Source organism: Salmo salar, unplaced genomic scaffold, assembly GCF_965601325.2.
Source record: "Salmo salar unplaced genomic scaffold, fSalSal1 ptg000257l, whole genome shotgun sequence".
NCBI classification, from domain to species: Eukaryota; Metazoa; Chordata; class Actinopteri; order Salmoniformes; family Salmonidae; genus Salmo; species Salmo salar.
In genome coordinates this window covers 2,466,180-2,481,681 of record NW_027675339.1, presented here as the reverse complement: position 1 = coordinate 2,481,681, position 15,502 = coordinate 2,466,180, and positions in this window count along the sequence as shown.

Here is a 15,502-nt window from a genome sequence, read left to right as displayed (position 1 = left end):
ATAAACAACTCCCCCATACAACATCAGTTAGTGCCACAACGCCGCTCATTTGGGAGGAAATGTAATGATATATTTCATGAGTGTGTGTGCGTGCGTTGTTAACATCTGCCTAAGTTACTGCCCAGATATTCTAGTCTGGACAACCAGACGACGGGTCCGGAATGGCGATCCCAATCCGGACATCCGCTGCTGAGTCATGGAATGGACATCTTCATTTGCAGAGACCCTACCCGGGTCGACCACCAGAGGGGGGACTGCAATAGCAACCACCAACTGGACATCTACTGCCCAGCCTCGGAGCGGACTTCTTCATTTGCAGACACCCTACCCAGGTCGACCGCCAGATGGGGACCACAACGATGATCCACAACCAGGACAACCCACGTTCATTTTTATTATTGGTTTACAACATGCAGTTTAATCGCAAGATTGAACCCAACATGGGGGGACTGTCATGACGTTGGCCTGTGGGTAAGGTTTATGACCCCCCCCATAAATACCTTTCCCCCTTCCCCTCTCTTACTGACCCTACTGAAGGACTGCTGTCCTGTTAAATATAGAGAGTCTGGGAACATCAAACAAATGGAGAAAGGTACAACATATTTTGTTAATAAAACCAGTTGGAAATATGCTTGGGAACGTAATGAGTATGTATGTCAGTTCGGTTGTCATCTGAGACATTATGACTGATGACAGGACGACATAAACTGTATATGAACTGTATCTGAGAAAGTATACACCCTCTAGTTATCAGAGTCACATGGAATTGTTATGCTCTATAATTGTTATGCAATTGAAATGTTTGATATTGAAAATGTTTGTTAGGAGATGAAATGTAATTTTAGCTTCCGAATGAGAGATTTGGGTTTTCATAAGGAAAGTGCCCTGCTCGATCAGTAACCCAACCCTGTGAAGAAACAGGGGTTATAAAGGATGAAACACCTCCCTCCCCCTCCCCACTATATAATCCTTTGACGAAAAGATAACCAGGTTGTTCCAGTACGGGAGGTCTGCAGCCTCTACGTTAGAAGGACACACATGTCAAGAACAGAACTAAGCCAACCTCGGCGTGAGCTTTGGTGGCGAATGGTATGAACTTTGAGCTTATTCACTACAGAAGTGCTACTTCCTAGCCGTTGAGTTAGCAGCGGCCGCTGCTTACGTGGGCTAGGAAAGGACGGACGACGGATCCAGTCTAACAACCAGACGAAGATACCACCACGTATCCAATTTACCACCAGAGACATTCTTCCGAGTACGGAAGGTCTGTTGGCCAACCCGGCCAGCATCTACGACCAATCTACCGAAGCGCAGCTCAGAGTAAATATTTATTGCATTTTCCTTTTCCAAATGGGCGGTAATTTAGAATGCATAAGATAATGTATTTACGATAGCATAGCTGCTGTTTCTGTGTTCCTAAATCTTCCCGCTCTTTCATTCAAGCCCAACCCCCTTTCCTTTGTGTAACTAGCTTTCATACAGGTTCCGTCCACCAGGACGTTTTCTGTATGACATCATTGTAGTCTGTGTATTTGTAATTCTGTGTGATTAGTTAGGTATTTAGTAAATAAATAATTAAACCCAATTTTGTATTGCTGATTCAACTTGTTAGCCAGGGTTCGTGAAGATAGCCAAGAACTTACAACTTTCATTATGAGACTGAAAATAAAACAAGGGTTAATATTGACTGCTATCGATGTAAAATATTACAAAGTATTTTAAGAGTTTATTCGGAAGATAACGGCTCTATAAACGTTCTTCCGTGGTGCCCCGACTTTCTAGTTAATTACTTTTACATGATTAGCTTAATCAGGTAATATTAATTACAGAGAAATCATTTTATAAGTTAGCATGTCATATCACTTAATCCGGCATAGCCAAAGACACGACAGTATTTACCAACGTTTCAGCATCACTGTGCCTTCTTCAGGGTGATGTCATCAATACTTGAACCAGGTTATGTAAACGAACAGTGCAATTAATGCAACCAATGACAATAGAGAGGGGTGTGACATAATGATTAAGTTAATTACAATGAATTACTGAAACTGTTAAAAAAAAACAGTTTATGGCATATTAAATATTAAAAAATAGTAGGGTATTGTGGCAAAGAAGGGGGTCGAGTGATAAATGGCAGATATGTGAGGGCAGAACTAATAAACGGGATGATTGGGAAGCATATCTTACCACCTTCGAAAGGACGGCAGAGAGGGAGAAGTGGCCGAAAGAAGAATGGGCAGGGCTTCTGGCACTATACCTGGCAGGGGACGCTCAGAAAGCATATTTCGACCTGGAGTTGAAGGATGCACAGGATTACGATAAACTAAAGGGAGAGATTCTGACTAGACTGGGAGTGACCGATACCGTGAGGGCACACCGCTTCCACCAGTGGTCCTACAGACAGGGACAACCCCCCCGAACACAGATGTTCGACTTGATTCACCTGGCACAGAAATGGTTGCGACCGGAGACCCGTTCGTCCGCCGAGGTCGTCGAGACCATCATACTCAACCAGTTTCAGCGAGGTCTACCCCAAGAAGTGCGACGATGGGTTGGCCAGAACGATGTACTTTCCGCCGACCATCTCGTGGGCCTGGTTGAATGGTATTGTACGGCAGGAACAGCTGAGCAGGCGCAGGAGGAAAGATTCCCATTCCCCAGGCCTGGGCGAACCAGCGGACAGGGTAAGACTGTCCCAACAGGTGGAGGGGGAGGAGAGCAGCGTGGGGCCATGAGGAAAGAATAAGAATCGGGCCGAGACACTAAGGGAAAAAACAGAAACCGGGACTGGGGGTCGAGGAGGTCTCTCCCCCGAAACCCTATTATCTGTTACAATTGTAATCGACCGGGACATATTGCAGCCTACTGCCCTATTAAAGAAGAGCCAATCCAATGTAACCTCGGTGAAAAAGATGAGATATGGTATGCATGTCCCGTGGTAACCACTGTACTTGAAAGATCAAGAAACAAACATATGTGCAGGGTGAAGGTTGAAGGGAAAGAGGTTGAAACACTACTGGATTCCGGCAGTATGCTAACCCTGGTCGTTGCAAACCTAGTGCCGACGCATAAACTGGATACAAGTCAGGATATCTGTGTTACGTGCATTCATGGGGATACCCGTCTGTACCCCACAGCCTTAGTGAGCATACAAACAGAGGACGGTCTGCTGGATTATGAGGTCGGCGTGGTCCCAAAGATGCCATATGATGTAATATTGGGTAGATACTTTCCTAACTTTGCGAAGTTAGGCCAAAAGAATGGCATATTTGAGAAGCCAACAACCCTGACCAAGCAGGAAGAAGCATGGGGCCTTCAACCAAGGCCAAAAAAGAGGTCTCCCAGGGGCCAACCTCACAGGTACTAGTAGGGGAGGATGAGGATGAAGTGGCAAACCTTGTTGATAATGAACAGCCCAGTACTAGTGGGGCTGGGGTCGATCTGAATCCAGAGGATGACTATCTAGAACCAGCAGATCTGGCAGGGTCCATGACTAATTTCGGGACGGCCCAACACCAGGATCCAACCCTGCAGCAAGCCAGAGCAGACGTGCAGGTCGTAGATGGTACTCCCATAAATGATAGGATGATGCCTAATAGTTTTCCCCACTTCATCATGAAAAATGGTTTGGTGTACAGAGTCTCAAAAATAGGGGTTGATGTGGTGGAACAGTTGTTGGTCCCCACCCGGTACAGGAAGACAGTACTGGATCTAGCTCATGGGCACATTCTGGGTGGACACCTTGGTATCGATAAAACCCGAGACCGGATTGTAAGGAGGTTTTACTGGCCAGGAATTCAGGCTGAAGTGGCTCGGCACTGTGGAGAGTGCCCGGAGTGCCAGGTAACAGCTCCCCGACCAGCGTTTAGAAGCCCGTTAGTGCCACTCCCCATAATCGAAACGCCATTTGAGAGGATAGTGATGGATATAGTGGGCCCACTACCCAAATCTGCCAGAGGGCACCAATACATTCTGGTCATTCTAGATTATGCCACTCACTACCCAGAAGCCATTCCCCTTCGGACAATGGCTTCCAAAAATATCGCCAAGGAACTAGTGCTATTGTTCACCAGGGTCGGGGTCCCAAAGGAGATCCTTACTGACCAGGGGACCCCCTTTATGTCCCGCCTTATGGCGGACCTTTGTAAATTGTGGCAGGTGAAACAGTTGAGGATATCGGTTTACCATCCACAGACGGACGGGCTGGTTGAGAGATTCAACCGGACCCTGAAGTCAATGCTCAGGAAGGTAATCGACAAGGATGGGAAAAACTGGGATTGCATGTTGCCATATCTGATGTTTGCCATTAGAGAGGTTCCTCAAGCCTCGCTGGGGTTTTCTCCCTACGAGCTGGTATATGGGAGGCACCCCCGGGGAATCTTAGACATCGCCCGGGAAACCTGGGAACACCAATCCACCCCGTATACTAGTGTCATAGAGCACGTCACGGCAATGCAAAACAGGATAGCCACAGTCATGCCCATCATCAGAGAGCACATGAGACAAGCACAAGAGCACCAGCGGCACACTTATAACCGGCAGGCTACCCTGAGGGAATTTCAACTGGGAGATAAGGTGTTAGTGCTGATCCCCACGGTAGAGTGCAAACTACTAGCAACATGGAAAGGACCATATGAAGTACTGGAGAGAATAGGAGAAGTTAATTATCGGATCCGACAGCCAGGTCGACGGCCCCAGGAACAGATATATCACATAAACCTGTTAAAAGCACGGAGAGAGAGAGAAACACTAATGGTTACGTACCCCACACACACTCAGGAGACAGCCGAAGTAAATATTTCACCTACTTTGTCCCCAGCACAAGTACAGGAAGTAAAGACCCTGATCCAGAAAAACAGAGATGTGTTTTCAGAGGTACCCGGCCGAACTGAGGTTACAGCTCATGATATCGTTTCCCTACCAGGGAGAAAAGTGAGCATGAGGCCATATCGGGTACCCGAGGCTCGACAGGCAGCGATTAGAGCAGAGACGGAGAAAATGTTGACAGCTGGAGTGATCGAAGAGTCACATAGTGAGTGGTCTAGCCCAATTGTGATGGTCTCCAAGCCCGATGGGTCTTTGCGGTTCTGTAACGACTTTCGGAAGGTAAATGAAATCTCCAAGTTTGATGCCTACCCCATGCCCAGAGTAGACGAACTACTGGAGAAAATTGGTAAAGCTCGGTACATTACGACCCTGGACCTGACAAAAGGGTACTGGCAAATTCCTCTGACCCCCAGGGCCAAAGAAAAGACAGCCTTTGCAACCCCTGACGGTTTGTTTCAATACACCGTCATGCCATTCGGCCTACACGGGGCCCCAGCCACCTTTCAACGGCTCATGGACAAGGTCCTAAAACCGCACCAAGCATACGCTGCAGCTTATTTAGATGACGTGGGGATCTACAGCCCAGATTGGGAATCCCACTTACCCCGGGTACAGGCAGTGTTAGACGCCCTTAGAAAGGCAGGGCTCACAGCGAACCCTGCCAAGTGTTATGTGGGGTTAGAGGAAACGGAGTATCTGGGATACACAGTGGGAAGAGGATTAATCAAACCCCAACGTAAGAAGGTGGAGGCAATTAGAGAATGGCCGAAACCAGTAAATAAGAAGCAGGTTCGAGCCTTCCTAGGGCTGACCGGGTACTACCGGAAGTTCATCCCAAGTTATGCCACAGTGGCCGCCCCACTCACCGACATGACTAGAGCCAGAGGGCCAAACATGGTCAAGTGGGATGAAAGGGCCACCAAAGCATTTAGGACATTACAGGAGGCCCTCTGCTGTAATCCAGTGCTGGTGGTACCAGACTTTGAGAGAGAGTTTGTGGTTCAGACGGATGCTTCAGAGGTCGGCTTGGGAGCAGTGCTGTCCCAAGAGGTAGAAGGGGTGGAACACCCCATCCTGTTTTTAAGCAGGAAGCTGGAACCACGGGAAACCAACTACTCAGTTGTTGAGAAAGAGGCGCTGGCAGTAAAGTGGACTCTGGAAAGCCTGAAATACTACCTGCTGGGGCGCCACTTCACCCTCATCAGTGACCATGCACCACTCACCTGGATGCATAGGGCTAAAGAGAAGAACGCTCGGGTGATGCGGTGGTTTTTGAGTCTCCAACCATTTCACTTTGACTTGAAACACAGAGCAGGAAAGGAAATGGGAAATGTGGATGGGTTATCCCGCATGCACGCATATTTTTCTGCGGTAGCCCGACCTAGGGGGTCGGATCTAGGGGGGAGATGTGTGGCAAAGAAGGGGGTCGAGTGATAAATGGCAGATATGTGAGGGCAGAACTAATAAACGGGCTCTGCCCGATCACTAAAATGGCCACCCCGATCAGAACTATAGATCACAAAATGGCCGACTGCCAAAGCTACAATTCCCAGAAGCAAGGGGAACCCTCAGAAGGTGGAGCCAACCCACAGATAAAAGGTCAAGAAAAACCAGGAAGAGAGAGAGAGGGCGGGAAGGATCTATGAACCATAGAGAAAGAGACAATCTACATTGGCTGGATTTACCGTGTACGAGCTGGACTGTTTTGGACTTACCTGTTGGCGTTTAGACCTGGACCTACCGAGAACCAGATTTGTGTACCGAACCCTGCTATCCTTGACCTTACCTGCGGCCTGGGTGGACCAGGACAGGGAAACAAACACACAGGTACTGTCATGTTCGAAAGAACTTTCATTCTGGGCTGACTTTGGTGACAGTTTCCCACTTAATTTGTGACAAACGCTCCTAACTTTGAAGAGGTTTGCCACAGTATATTATATATATCCGGCTCTCAATGTAATCTGATTCATTATGATGTAGGATCAGGTCCCCCCTCTCCATGTAATCTGATTCATTATGATCTAGGATCAGGTCCCCCCTCTCCATGTAATCTGATTCATTATGATCTAGGATCAGGTCCCCCCTCTCCATGTATTCTGATTCATTATGATCTAGGATCAGGTCCCCCCTCTCCATGTAATCTGATTCATTATGATATAGGATCTTTTTATTTGTATTATTTCACCTTTATTTAACAAGGTGGCTAGTTGAGAACAAGTTCTCATTTACAACTGCGACCTGGCCAAGATAAAGCAAAGCAGTGCGACAGAAACAACAACACAGAGTTACATGGAATAAACAAGCGTACAGTCAACCCAAATGAAAAAAGAAAGTCTATATACAGTGTGTGCAAATGGCGTGAGGAGGTATGGCAATAAATAGGCCGAAGTAGCAAAGTAATCAGAATTTAGCAGATTAACACTGGAGTGATAGATGAGCAGATGATGATGTGTAAGTAGTGATACTGGAGTACAAAAGAGCAGCAAAGTAAATAAAAACAATATGGGGATGAGGTAGGTAGATTGGGTGGGCTATTTACAGATGGGCTATGTACAGCTGCAGCGATCGGTTAGCTGCTCAGATAGCTGATGTGTAAAGTTGGTGAGGGAGATATGAGTCTCCAACCAGTGATTTTTGCAATTCGTTCCATTCACTGGCAGCAGAGAACTGGAAGGAAAGGCGGCCAAAGGAGGTGTTGGCTTTGGGGATGACCAGTGAGATGTACCTGCTGGAGCACGGGTGGGTGTTGTTATCGTGACCAGGGAGCTGAGATAAGGCGGAGCTTTACCTAGCATAGACTTGTAGATGACCTGGAGCCAGTGGGTCTGGCGACGAATATGTAGCGAGGGCCAGCCGACTAAAATGACCTGGGTTGCAATCATAAAAAAAAACTACCCGGCCTTCATCGTTTGACATTGAGAACATTGGGAGAGATGAGAGCTGACGTTTTAGTAAATGTGCAGATTACGTATCTCAGTCACAGACAAGAAGCTCAATTAAGACATTATCTTCACCACTGGGACTGGGGGCAACAGGACCACAGGCCAAATAATACAGCTCAACACTTCCACACTACCACAGTGAGTAGAATCAGGCTTCTGAACACAGAAAACTTGCAGAATTATTAATTATGAATTGTATTAGACGTTATTAGACATTTCTGTTGTTGAGGAGGATGGGAGACCCACAGAGACGTCAAAATGTTTTTCAAAAATCGTCAAAGAGTAATTATTTTAACCTGAAGCATTTAATAAAGACACTTATAGTACAATATTATGGGGAATAGGAATGGGAGGGCTACTTACACCATTTTGGGAAGGGATCACAGCAGTGATTGAATGAGGGTATGAGGCATGAGTTGAGGTGTTCAGAGGCTTGACCAGTGCAGGACAGGATTTGACCGGGAAGACAATAACACAAAAACACTACACAGTGAGACAAAAGAGCTAAGAATGAGTTAGTCCAAGCAAGGAGTCAAATCATAGATGTGTAATAATGTGATTGTGATTGACTCTACATAAAGTAATGACAAAAAAATTGACAGGGGTTCCCTCACTGTGCTTGGAGAGGAAACATTCAATGTGCCAGTGGATGAGTGGGCCACATGAGACGTGGCTTCCAGTTCATGTGAGGAGGTAGTTGAATGGTAGTGGAGTGGTCATCGCTTGTTAAATCATGGAACAGGAGGGGACTCAGCTGGAAATACAAATGGCAGATACGTTCCCTTGAAGCTGAGCCATCGTAGGTTAAAACAACAAGTTTGTCCATGAAGATATACACGGAATTCACATCTCACCCACTTGACAAACCAAAGTAGCCCAAGAAACTTTTTCTGAATAAAGCCCTGATCATCCACATACAGTACCTGACGATAACTGAGAATGGCAAGCAGACTGGTGGCAACCATAGGTCCCAGAGTGGGGGGGGGGGGGCAATTTTTTTGCCCTGGGGCCCAGAGTTTGTCCTTATCTGTTGACCTAACCAGGAAAACTCTGGAACCTATTAGGTATGACAGTGATGAATCAGTTGTTAACCTCTTGGGGCTAGGTGGGACGCTAGCGTGCCACCCGTGGTGCACTCCATCAACAGCAGGTGCATTTCAAGAGCGGCAAATTTGAATCCAAATAAATGTCAAAATTCAAATTTTTCAAAAATACAACTATTTTACACCATTTGAAAGATAAACATCTCCTTAATCTAACCACGTTTTACGATTTCAAAAAGGTTTTACGGCGAAAGCATAAATTTAGAGTATGTTAGGACAGTACATTTACAAGAGTTGTGTGTAATGTTTTGTCAAGTCAAAGACAGGGTCACCAAAACCATAAAACCAGCTAAAATGATGCACTAACCTTTTACAATCTCCATCAGATGACACTCCTAGGACATTATGTTAGACAATGCATGCATTTTTAGTTCTATCAAGTTCATATTTATATCCAAAAACAGCGTTTTACTATGGCATTGATGTTGAGGAAATCGTTTCCCTCCAATAACCGGCAGTCAAGTCAGCGTCACAAATTAAATAATTAAAATTAGAAAACATTGGTAAAATATTATATTGTCATTTAAAGAATTATAGATTTACATCTCTTGAACGCAATCAACTTGCCAGATTTAAAAATAACCTTACTGGGAAATCACACTTTGCAATAATCTGAGCACTGCGCCCAGAAAAATACGCGTTGCGATACAGACTAGACGTCATGTTGGGGAGATCTAAAATCGAAAATACTATGTAAATAATCCATTACCTTTGATTCTCTTCATCAGATGTCACTTCCAGGTATCACAGGTCCATAACGAATGTAGTTTTGTTCAAAAAAGCTCATCATTTATGTCCAAAAATCTCCGTCTCGTTAGCACATGATGTAAGCCAGCCGGACTTCTCGTCATGAACGAGGGGAAAAAATATATTTACGTTCGTTCAAACATGTCAAACGTTGTATAGCATAAATCATTAGGGCCTTTTTTAACCAGAACATGAATAATATTCAAGGTGGACGAATGCATACTCTTTTATAACGTATTGGAACGAGGGTACCCAACATGAACTCGCGCGCCAGGTGTCTAATGGGACATCATCGTTCCATGGCTCTTGTTCGGTCAGATCTCCCTCCAGAAGACTCAAAACACTTTGTAAAGGCTGGTGACATCTAGTGGAAGCAATAGGAAGTGCCAAAATATTCCTAAGCCCCTGTGTTTTTCAATGGGATAGGTTTAAAGTCAATACAACACATCAGGTATCCACTTCCTGTCAGAAAATGTCTCAGGGTTTTGCCTGCCAAATGAGTTCTGTTATACTCACAGACACCATTCAAACAGTTTTAGAAACTTTAGAGTGTTTTCTATCCATATATAATAAGTATATGCATATTCTAGTTACTGGGTAGGATTAGTAACCAGATTAAATCGGGTACATTTTTTTTATCCAGACGTGCAAATGCTGCCCCCTAGACCCAACAGGTTAAAAGGTTTTGTAAGGGCTATGATGGGAACAGTTTGTCCTTATCTGTTGACCTAACCAGGAAAACTCTGGACCCTATAAGGTATGACAGTGATGAATCAGTTGTAAAAGGTTTTGTAATGGCTCTGATGGAACCAGTTTTATCTAAATCAGGGCACATGGTTTTAATAATTCTTAGGGCTCGTGGACCGCTAGCAAAACACCTACGACAACATCCGGTGAAATTGCAGAGCGCCAAATTCAAAATGGAAACATATTAAACATTCATGAAAATACAAGTGTCATACATCATTTAAAATCTTAAAATCTTGGCAATCGAACTCCGTTGTCAGATTTCAAAAACACTTTACGGTGAAAGCATAGCTTTCGATTATCTGAGGACAGCACCCCACAATAACATATTTTCCAAACTTGCACAGGCGTCACAGAATCCCAAATAGTGATAAAATAAATCCCTTACCTTTGAAGATCTTCCTCCATTTGCAATCCCAAGGGTCCCAGCTACACAATGAATGGTCGTTTTGTTCGATAAAGTCCTTCTTTATATCCCAAAATAGTCTGTTTAGCGGGAGCCATGACTTCAGAAATCCACTCCTTCAACATGCAGACAAAGAAGTTCTAAAAGCTACCAGTGTATTTCGTCCAAACAAGTCAAATAACGTGTCTATATCATCTTCAGGTTGTCTAAAATGTAAATAAACTATAATATTTAACCTGTTAGGGCTAGGGGGCAGTATTGACACGGCTGGATAAAAAACATACCCGATTTAATCTGGTTACCACTCCTACCCAGTAACTAGAATATGCATATACTTATTACATATGGATAGAAAACACCCTAAAGTTTCTAAAACTGTTTGAATGGTGTCTGTGAGTATAACAGAACTCAAATGGCAGGTCAAAACCTGAGAGATTACTTTACAGGAAGTGGCCTGTCTGACCATTTCTTGAACTTGTTTTCCATCTCTATCATTTACTAAGGATCTCTGCTCTAACGTGACACTTCCCACGTCTTCCATAGGCTCTCAGAGCCCGGGAAAAAACAGAATGTCGTCATTCCAGCCCCAGGCTGAAACACATTATCGCCTTTCTCAAGTGGCCGATCAAGGCACACTGGCTTATGCGCGTGACCCCGACCGCCCCCGCCTTTGGGATTTTTAACAGCGGTTGACATGCTTCGAAGTACGGTAATGGAATACTTAGAATTTTATTGTCACGAATTGCGCCATGCGCGCGACACTTCTTTACTATTTCGGATAGTGTCTGGAACGCACGAACAAAACGCCGCTATTCGGATATAACGATGGATTATTTTGGACCAAACCAACATTTGTTATTGAAGTAGCAGTCCTGGGTGTGTATTCTGACGAAGACAACAAAAGGTAATCAAACTTTTATAATAGTAAATATGATTATGGTGAGTGCTAAACTTGCCGGGTGTCTAAATAGCGAGCCCGTGATGCCTGGGCTATGTACTTAGAATATTGCAAAATGTGCTTTCACCAAAAAGCTATTTTAAAATCGGACATATCGAGTGCATAGAGGAGGTCTGTATCTATAATTCTTAAAATAATTGTTATGCTTTTTGTGAACGTTTATCGTGAGTAATTTAGTAAAATGTTAGCGAATTCCCCGGAAGTTTGCGGGGGGTATGCTAGTTCTGAACGTCACATGCTAATGTAAAAAGCTGGTTTTTGATATAAATATGAACTTGATTGAACAAAACATGCATGTATTGTATAACATAATGTCCTAGGGTTGTCATCTGATGAAGATCATCAAAGGTGAGTGCTGCATTTAGCTGTCTTCTGGGTTTTGGTGACATTATATGCTGGCTTGAAAAATGGGTGTCTGATTATTTCTGGCTTGGTACTCTGCTGACATAATCTAATGTTTTGCTTTCGTTGTAAAGCCTTTTTGAAATCGGACAGTGTGGTTAGATTAACGAGAGTCTTGTCTTTAAATGGCTGTAAAATAGTCATATGTTTGAGAAATTGAAGTAATAGGATTTTTAAGGTTTTGAAAATCGCGCCACAGGATAGCAGTGGCTGTTACGTAGGTGGGACGAATTCGTCCCGCCTAGCCCATAGAGGTTAATACGGAAAGTACTGTGTTCAATAGGAATGCCAAATTTGCAAGTGTGCACCCTCTCCATCGCGCGCAAAAACACTGATGTGACCCAAGCAGTCAGCTCACTGAAAGTGTAAATATTTATTTATTTTTCAAAATAGAAGCCTCAAAACCTTGAATAAATACTGTTGACATCTAGTGGAAGCTATTATGAATTGCAATCTGGGTGACGGACATAGGAGTTTTCAGTAGCTTTACAAAATATGACCCTGTGATTTTATTTATTTATTTTTTGGTCGGATTTCCTTCGGGTTTTCGCCTGCCATATCTGTTCTGTTATACTCACAGACATTATTTTAACAATTTTGGAAACGTCAGAGTGTTTTCTTTCCAAATCTACCAATTCTATGCATAGCTTCTGGGCCTGAGTAACAGGCATTTTACTTTGGGCTCGCCAGACTCTCCGAACTTCCGAAAACTGCCCCCTAGCCCTAAGACGTTTTAACGGTCCTCACACTGTTCACGCTCTCATTTTATAGACGCGTACTGCTCACCTGTTCATCTTGTAATGAATAATGTGGAAATTGAGCAAGTTGAGGAGACTAAACTGCTTGGAGTAACCCTGGATTGTAAACTGCCATGGTCAAAACATATTGATACGACAGTAGCTAAGATGGGGAGAAGTCTGTCCATAATAAAGCCCTGCTCTACCTTCTTAACAACACTATCAACAAGGCAGGTCCTACAGGCCTTAGTTTCTACCTTCTGTCATGGGAATTCTGTTCCCAATGTTCATAAACCGAACTTCAATCAAACTACTCTGTCTGCCCCCCAGAGGGTGTAAAATTCTGGTTGAATGACGCAGACGGAGAGCCAAGCTACAATTTGTCAGAATGTTTATTTACGAGAGCTCTGAATATCATACAATGTACACAGCCTTTTATACCTGACATTTGGTCATACCATATGTCATACCCCTTACAAATGCCCCTCCTCTTCTTTAACACTGTCAATGCTTATTTACAAGTCTTCTCCATCTCATACATTGCTTATCATATCCTGCCCCATGTTACATAATCTTCTGCAAGCCTAAAGGTTTCTCCCCTCCCTGGGTGGGGAGACCTTCTTCCTGTTATCAGTTTCACAGTGGTCACAAGTTGTCTGCTGTCTGGTTGCTTACATTGCTAAATCATTAAGCTTCAACTTTTCCGACACACACACATTAGTACATTCATCTTATAATCACTCGGTTATACCTTTTTTAGGGTGAAATCATTTAGTCAAACCTTTAATCATATTATTTCCATTACAATCCACCCTATTGGCTAAATATTTCACATACACTATAACACATCTATTTTTATTGGATTCAGAAATGTCACACAAAATCAAATTAGATCAAAGAAAACGAATACATGTATTTTGATTACATACTTATCAATGACTGTTCTAAGCCAATGTCCAGTCATAACTCTTCGGATTAGGATTTTTGCTATGACCTTCATTTAGAGAAACAGTCTTCCTAAACATTAAAGATGGTCTCGTCTAACATGTTCTCCTCGTAATTGAATGAATCCTCCACCAGGCTTGGCGGTAGGTATTTGTCATCCCACTGGTCTGAACTTGGAATCGGTCCGTATCTCACCATCTGCTCCGTCATCGATCTCTCCAGAGCCCTGGAAATGAGACCTCTCGCACAAGGGACCAAACAACAACCACATAATATCAACACAGTCATACAGGTGAAAGCAGCCCACGACACAGTGATTACAACCTTTTTCCATTTTCCGAACGTACTATCAAACATCCCGTGAGTGCCGTGTCCACCCCGGAATTTTCTGCTAACTCCTGAGCTAAATTGTTTAGACCGGCCAGGGCCTTGGTCACTGATCCATCTGGAGCTGTGTTCTCGGGGATGAAAGTACAGCATTCAGATCCGAACATCACACACACACCACCCTTTTCAGCCAGAAGCATATCCAAAGCTATTCTATTCTGCAATACCATCAAAGTGGTCGCAACTGTCTGTTCTGCTAACCCTTGAATTGCCTCTCTGGTATAGCTGATGAAACGCTGTTGGTTATAATAAATGTAATTTATCCAATCCATATTTTTATTGAGAGTCGACCACCAAAAGAGACTTGATTCCAATCCAGCCCATATCTGATTCCTAGCTTTAAATTCATCAGGCACCCCCCTTGGAACCCCAATGCTATCAATGTATATTCTATCGTCAAAGGACCCTGACAGAGCACTCCTCCCCTCTCTTTCACCTGGCACTAGGTCTTTGTGTTGTATAAGGGTGAAGGGCATGCCTAACTGTACCAATGCACAAATACCAGTCCAATTTGCAGGCAGGTTTGGCCACAGCTCCATACCTCCACACAACCACCAGACATCCGCTCTCGGCCTTTTTATCATACTAAAGTCCTCGGAACTCAACCACCCAGTCAGGTCCCTCATTGTCTCGTCAGTTGTAACATTCTCTGTCCTATTGCATGTTCTTACTTCCCCTATGTTCCATCCGTGTGTGTTGTGTCGAGCCACACAATAATAGTCTCCTCCTGCGACTGTGAAAAGGGGAAGTCTGGATCTAATGGGCACATAGGATACAGATAATGCAGATCAGTGCAACTGTCTGGCTTCCTTCCCTTCATGAACAGCTTTACCATACAGGCCATTCCCCTTGGTAAATTAATTCCATCGAGTAGAAAGGGGATGGTTGTCAACTGAAGTTTGGCTGCTGCGCAGGCATAACCTTCTTCTTTAGCTACTGATCTAGCTGTATACTGAATCCATTCCAGCCATAGGTTGGAATCCCCAAACCAAGTCTCCACCTCAATCACTTCCTTAATGGTCATTCCTATCTTCAAGCAATACTTCCCTTGCTCTGGATTGCAGTCAAAAACCCTGGCCTTCACTATACTCCATCTGTTTCTATATTGGGTGTGTGGATTGACATAGCCTTCTCTCTCTGTGTGAGCTAGGACCTGATTCCATGAGTTACACCGGGATCTACACAGATATCTTCCCCATGAAGTCCGAGTCCTAGACTGCCAGGAGGTTAGGGACCCCATTTGGTCTGCATAGAACTCTATTGAGACATCCTTCCCTAACTCTACTCTCACTTCCTTTTTA